The sequence below is a fragment of the Entelurus aequoreus genome, linkage group LG11, assembly GCF_033978785.1.
Source record: "Entelurus aequoreus isolate RoL-2023_Sb linkage group LG11, RoL_Eaeq_v1.1, whole genome shotgun sequence".
Lineage (NCBI taxonomy): Eukaryota > Metazoa > Chordata > Actinopteri > Syngnathiformes > Syngnathidae > Entelurus > Entelurus aequoreus.
The window spans coordinates 1558011-1565913 of NC_084741.1; the positions used below are offsets into that span (position 1 = coordinate 1558011).

Genomic DNA, 7903 nt, shown 5'->3' on the forward strand with positions numbered 1-7903 from the left:
TATTATTAATATTGTTATTATTACTAACATCAATGTTGTATTATTATTATTTGTTACTTTCTTTATTGTTATTACTATTAATAATATTATTATTTTATTATGACTATCATTACGTTTACTTGTATTATTGTTGTTGTTGTTATTAATATTATTGTTATATTATTATTATTCATTATTTTATTATTGTTATTATTATTTTTATCGTAATTATATTAGTAGTAGTTGTATTATTTATTTACTATTATTATTACTGTTATTATTAATATTATTATTATTAACATCAATGTTATATAATTATTATTTGTTACTTTCTTTATTGTTATTACTATTAATAGTATTATTATTGTTGTTATTGTTCTTGCTAATATTATTGTTATTACTATTATTAATAATGTGAATATTATTGTTATTTATCACCATTAATAGTAGAGGCGTTATAGCTCGGTTGGTAGAGTGGCCGTGCCAGCAACTTGAGGGTTCCAGGTTCGATCCCCGCTTCCACCATCCTAGTCACTGCCGTTGTGTCCTTGGGCAAGACACTTGACCCACCTGCTCCCAGTGCCCACCCACACTGCTTTAAATGGAACTTAGATATTGGCTTTCACTGTGTAAAGCGCTTTGAGTCACTAGAGAAAAAGCGCTATATAAATATAATTCACTTCACTTCACACATTATTGCTGTTACTGGTATTATTAATAGTTTTCTTGTCGTTATTATTATTACTATTATTATGACTAGGGATGATGTTCGAAACCGGTTCTCCCGGTTGTTCGATGAGAAAAGAACCGATTCAATGGACTCGAATCCCTTTTTGAGAACCGGTTCCCGTTATCAAGGCCACTATAGTAAAGAAAAAGAGTTGGTTCTTTATTCGAATCCCTGGGGACGAATCCTGTCCCACAGGAAATGCCCTGTGGGACATCACAGGAAATGACGTAGGTCAGTCATTCGGCGGCAGATACATAAAGCAGCAACAACAATGGACCGGAAAAAAACGCCTGAAGGCATGGCTTCATTTTACAAAAAAATACGAGGAGGAAACGGCTATCTGCAATTATTGCCAGGCTTGGCTCTCATGTAAGGGGGGAGGGGGGGGGTACAACAACCATGTTGAAACATGTTCAGTGTTCTGTGCTTCAACCTGCAGTGCCGGTGAGTAAATAACGTTAACTGTTGCCGGTTAATTCCCATATTTGCTCACTTGTAGCCTTTAGGCTAAAATAAGGTTAGCTCTTATGTCAACCAGGACTGCAGTAATGTTAGCTAGACTAATGTTACCTAAGCATAGTCAGTGGCTAACGTTAGCCTTTTTGTATGTGTCTGATAGCATTAACGCTATCTTGTAGCCTACACCACTCCAGAGTTTGCAGGTCTGTCTAATAAACTAGTGCTTTCTTTCTTTCTTTAGTTTATTTGGTACATGAACACACTTACATTAATTAATTCAGTCATTATTAATATACTGAGATGAAGAATACCGTATTTCCTTGAATAGCCGCCGGGGCGCCAATTAATTTAAAACCTCTTCTCACTCCTGCGCTTACCAAAAGCATGCGGGATGGGCAAGCATGCGCTAATTGTTTTAAAACCTCTTCTCACTCTGGCGCTTACCTTATCATGAAAAGCACATTTAATTAAAAAAAAACGTTATTATGGTCTTACCTTTACTTATAAATTATGTCCATGTGCACCTGCTTCTGATCAAAGGCAGTCTTCCTTATCTTTCTTCAGTTTTAAAAGTCTCTGGAGATATTCCTTTAATTATTACCTCCTGCTTCGATTGAAAGTCCAGTTTAGAAAACTGTTTTATTTTAGATATGTAATCCTCCATGGTAAAAGTGTAAGCAAACAATCGCTACTCACGCTTGCTGCTTGTTGTCTTCTTCTGCAGCACCGGTCTTCTGCAGTACTGGTAGTCACAAGAAGGATCACTAGCACCCTCTACCACCAAGAGGCGGGAGTCATTTAATGAGTCATATTTGACCCGGCGGAAGTGCCAAGCATGCGCTAATTATTTTGGGAAACGAGTTTGACCCGGCTGTAATTCTAGGCAGGCGAATACTATATTCCCGGCGGCAATTCAAGGAAATACGGTATCTTATATTCAATAAGGTTGAAAGTATTTCTCATAATTCTTCTTTGTACTTTGTAAGCACTATTCATTTGAACAACCTCTTAAAGTGGATCATATCAGTACAATGTTGAACTTCAATACTTCATCTATTCCAGGGGTCACCGACCTTTTTGAAAGCAAGAGCTACTTCTTGGGTACTGATTAATGCGAAGGGCTACCAGTTTGATACACACTTAAATAAATTGCCAGAAATAGCCAATTTGCTCAATTTACCTTTAACTCTATGTTATTATTAATAATGAATGATATTTACACTTAATTGAACGGTTTAGAAGATGACAAAACACGAAAAAAAATGACAATTCAATTTTGAAACATAGTTTATCTTCAATTTCGACTCTTTGAAATTCAAAATTCAACCGAAAAAAAAGAAGAGAAAAACTAGCTATTTCGAATCTTTTTGAAAAAAAATGTTAAAAAAATTTATGGAACATCATTAGTAATTTTTCCTGATTAAGATTAATTTTAGAATTTTGATGACATATTTTAAATAGGTTAAAATCCAATTTACACTTTGTTAGAATATATAACAAATTGGACCAAGCTATATTTCTAACAAAGACAAATCATTATTTCTTCTAGATTTTCCAAAACAAAATTTTTTTAAGAAATTCAAAAGACTTTGAAATAAGATTTAAATTTGATTCTACAGATTTTCTAGATTTGCCAGAATAATTTTTTGGGAATTTTAATCATAATAAGTTTGAAGAAATATTTCACAAATATTCTTTGTCGAAAAAAACAGAAGCTAAAATGAAGAATTAAATTAAAATGTATTTATTATTCTTTACAATAAAAAAAATACATGTACTTGAACATTGATTTAAATTGTCAGGAAAGAAGAGGAAGGAATTTAAAAGGTAAAAAGGTATATGTGTTTAAAAATCCTAAAATCATTTTTAAGGTTGTATTTGTTCTCTAAAATTGTCTTTCTGAAAGTTATAGGAAGCAAAGTAAAAAAATTAATGAATTTATTTAAACAAGTGAAGACCAAGTCTTTAAAATATTTTCTTGGATTTTCAAATTCTATTTGAGTTTTGTCTCTCTTAGAATTAAAAATGTCGGGCAAAGCGAGACCAGCTTGCTAGTAAATAAATAACATTTAAAAAATAGAGGCAGCTCACTGGTAAGTGCTGCTATTTGAGCTATTTTTAGAACAGGCCAGCGGGCTACTCATCTGGTCCTTACGGGCTACCTGGTGCCCGCGGGCACCGCGTTGGTGACCCCTGATCTATTCCATCATTTAATTCCACATACTAATGCTAAAGACTTAATAACAGACACCCTAGTCTTCACATTCAGCTAATTTCCCGCCTAATTCTATGTCGTGTCTGTCCCTCATTTTCCGTCCAGGACAAGGACGTGCAGTCATTCCTGGAGGAGGCCACACTGATGGACCCCAGAAGGTTTAGATACAGACTGGAGGAGGATGTCGTCAAACCTATCTGTGTGTCCAAGCTAGTTCCACGCCAAGCGAACGTGTTTTTTTCCACCGTTGGCGACACGATTAGCGAAGAGCGTGTCAGACTTGATCCTGAAAAAGCAGACATGCTAATTTTTTGGACGAAGAATTGTTGATTGATGACTGTGGCGTTCTTAGTGTCATAGTGTGTGTAGTTAGTATGTTCCAATAGCAGCAGAAGTGCACTTTTTGGAGAGCTGTATTACTTTCAGTTTTGTGCCCAAGGGACTGATTTTATTTAACACTATATTATTATTTATACACCTATAGTGATCACAGAGACAGCTTGTTTTTGTGTTACTGTACACTACCGTTCAAAAGTTTGGGGTCACATTGAAATGTCCTTATTTTTGAAGGAAAAGCACTGTACTTTTCAATGAAGATAACTTTAAACTAGTCTTAACTTTAAAGAAATACACTCTATACATTGTTAATGTGGTAAATGACTATTCTAGCTGCAAATGTCTGGTTTTTGGTGCAATATCTACATAGGTGTATAGAGGCCCATTTCCAGAAACTATCACTCCAGTGTTCTAATTAGAGATGTCCGATAATATCGGTCTGCCGATATTATCGGCCGATAAATGCGTTAAAATGTAATATCGGAAATTATCGGTATCGTTTTTTTTATTATCAGTATCGTTTTTTTTTGTTTATTTTTTTTTTTTAAATTAAATTAAATCCACATAAAAAACACAAGACACACTTACAATTAGTGCACCAACCCAAAAAACCTCCCTCCCCCATTTACACTCATTCACACAAAAGGGTTGTTTCTTTCTGTTATTAATATTCTGCTTCCTACATTATATATCAATATATATCAATACAGTCTGCAAGGGATACAGTCCGTAAGCACACATGATTGTGCGTGCTGCTGGTCCACTAATAATACTAACCTTTAACAGTTAATTTTACAAATTTTCATTAATTACTAGTTTCTATGTAACTGTTTTTATATTGTTTTACTTTCTTTTTTATTCAAGAAAATGTTTTTAATTTATTTATCTTATTTTATTTGATTCATTTTTTTAAAAAGTACCTTATCTTCACCATACCTGGTTGTCCAAATTAGGCATAATAATGTGTTAATTCCACGACTGTATATATCGGTTGATATCGGTATCGGTTGATATCGGTATCGATAATTAAAGAGTTGGACAATATCGGCATATCGGATATCAGCAAAAAGCCATTATCGGACATCCCTAGTTCTAATGGTACAATGTGTTTGCTCATTGGCTCAGAAGGCTAATTGATGATTAGAAAACCCTTGTGCAATCATGTTCACACATCTGAAAACAGTTTAGCTCGTTAAAGAAGCTACACAACTGACCTTCCTCTGAGCAGATGGAGTTTCTGGAGCATCACATTTGCGGGGTCAATTAAACGCTCAAAATGGCCAGAAAAAGAGAACTTTCATCGGAAACTCGACAGTCTATTCTTGTTCTTACAAATGAAGGCTATTCCACTAAATTGTTTGGGTGACCCCAAACTTTTGAACGGTAGTGTATATATTTGTTTTTCTGAAAAATCCCACTTAATATACTTTGGGTAACAACAGTCAATATTTATTTATTTGATTTTATTTTTTTAGGGGGTAACAACAGTCAATATTTATTTGTTTTTTTAATTTTTTTTCTTATAAAATAAGAGTGAGCTTTTGTTAAACCAAATATTGTGTGTTTTTTTCCATATACAACAACCTATCTGGATGATTAGAAAACCCTTGTGCAATCATGTTCACACATCTGAAAACAGTTTAGCTCGTTACAGAAGCTACAAAACTGACCTTCCTTTGAGCAGATGGAGTTTCTGGAGCATCACATTTGCGGGGTCAATTAAACGCTCAAAATGGCCAGAAAAAGAGAACTTTCATCGGAAACTCTATTCTTGTTCTTAGAAATGAAGGCTATTCCACTAAATTGTTTGGGTGACCCCAAACTTTTGAACCGTAGTGTAAATATTTGTTTTTCTGAAAAATCCCACTTAATATACTTTGGGTAACAACAGTCAATATTTATTTATTTGATTTTATTTTTTTAGGGGGTAACAACTGTCAATATTTATTTGTTTTTTAAATTGTTTTCTTATAAAATAAAAGTGAGCTTTTGTTAAACCAAATATTGTGTGTTTTTTTCCATATACAACAACCTATCTGGATGATTAGAAAACCCTTGTGCAATCATGTTCACACATCTGAAAACACTTTAGCTCGTTACAGAAGCTACAAAACTGACCTTCCTCTGAGCAGATGGAGTTTCTGGAGCATCACATTTGCGGGGTCAATTAAACGCTCAAAATGGCCAGAAAAAGAGAACTTTCCTCGGAAACTCGACAGTCTATTCTTGTTCTTAGAAATGAAGGCTATTCCACTAAATTGTTTGGGTGACCCCAAACTTTTGAACGGTAGTGTATATATTTGTTTTTCTGAAAAATCCCACTTAATATACTTTGGGTAACAACAGTCAATATTTATTTATTTGATTTTATTTTTTTAGGGGGTAACAACAGTCAATATTTATTTGTTTTTTTAATTTTGTTCTAATAAAATAAAAGTGAGCTTTTGTTAAACCAAATATTGTGTGTTTTTTCCATATACAACAACCTATCTGGATGATTAGAAAACCCTTGTGCAATCATGTTCACACATCTGAAAACAATTTAGCTCGTTACAGAAGCTACAAAACTGACCTTCCTCTGAGCAGATGGAGTTTCTGGAGCATCACATTTGCGGGGTCAATTAAACGCTCAAAATGGCCAGAAAAAGAGAACTTTCATCGGAAACTCGACAGTCTATTCTTGTTCTTAGAAATGAAGGCTATTCCACAAAATTGTTTGGGTGACCCCAAACTTTTGAACGGTAGTGTATATATTTGTTTTTCTGAAAAATCCCACTTAATATACTTTGGGTAACAACAGTCAATATTTATTTCTTTGATTTTATTTTTTTAGGGGGTAACAACAGTCAATATTTATTTGTTTTTTAAATTTTTTTCTTATAAAATAAAAGTGAGCTTTTGTTAAACCAAATATTGTGTGTTTTTTTCCATATACAACAGCCTATCTGGATGATTAGAAAACCCTTGTGCAATCATGTTCACACATCTGAAAACACTTTAGCTTGTTACAGAAGCTACAAAACTGACCTTCCTCTGAGCAGATGGAGTTTCTGGAGCATCACATTTGCGGGGTCAATTAAACGCTCAAAATGGCCAGAAAAAGAGAACTTTCATCTGAAACTCGACAGTCTATTCTTGTTCTTAGAAATGAAGGCTATTCCACTAAATTGTTTGGGTGACCCCAAACTTTTGAACGGTAGTGTATATATTTGTTTTTCTGAAAAATCCCACTTAATATACTTTGGGTAACAACAGTCAATATTTATTTATTTGATTTTATTTTTTTAGGGGGTAACAACAGTCAATATTTATTTGTTTTTTAAATTTTTTTCTTATAAAATAAAAGTGAGCTTTTGTTAAACCAAATATTGTGTGTTTTTTTCCATATACAACAACCTATCCGGACTCGATAAGAGAATCGATAAGGAATCGGTTCGATAAGAGGATTCGATAACGGGCTCGAAGTCAATCATTTCTTATCAAACATCATCCCTAACTATGACTATCATTACTTTGACTTGTATATTTGTTGTTGTTATTATTGTTATTGTGATGATGGTTGTAATGAATGGTGATGATTATGATAGTCCACAGTGGGTGGCTGCAGATGGAGACTAGTCATGGCGGGACTAGAAAAGACACTTTGTGATGGAACACTAGCACAGTTCCACACTACCAGCACACACGTCACGTCACGTCACGTCAAGTGTTCCCTGCTGTGTCCAAATGGCGTTCATAGAAGCTGCTTTCGCCCTTCCTTCTTCCAGATGTGGAACATTATTTACCTAGCAGCCTGGACAGCCTCCTTCCCCGCGGCCTGTCGTCCCGCCAATGTCCGGTCAGCAATGTCCAGTCAAAGCGGCCGAGTCCAGGTCAAATGTGCGGGCTGCGGACGGACGAAGAGGTGTGACATCCAAATCCACTCCGAGTGGATCTTTTTGTGCGTCTTTCTTGCCTCTTTTCCGCATAACACTCCGCTTCCAACATGCGCACGGAAGTTAGCGCGATAACTACTTCCGCTTCTTTCCAAATTAAAACGTTCGGCATATTTGTGGTTGTTTATTAAAGATGTCATGTTTGACAGCAAAATGCTCTTCCCACTTTAGATTTCTATTTCAATTCACATCTGTGCATCCGTAAAACATGATTCCATGAGTTAATTGCCTCCTTTTGCCCTTTGTATG

At 34.8% G+C, this 7903-nt stretch overlaps 1 protein-coding gene across 2 annotated transcripts in view; it reads right to left on the bottom strand.

Annotated features, from left to right (window-relative positions):
• Positions 1-7702, bottom strand: part of LOC133659690 (adenylate cyclase type 3-like) — an 85440-nt gene extending 77738 nt beyond the window's left edge. For both annotated transcript variants that reach the window (XM_062062283.1, XM_062062282.1), the window contains exon 1: positions 7505-7702. The gene's annotated coding sequence lies outside the window, so the exon portion shown is untranslated. The remainder of the gene's footprint in view (positions 1-7504) is intronic.
• Positions 7703-7903: the final 201 nt, after the last annotated feature.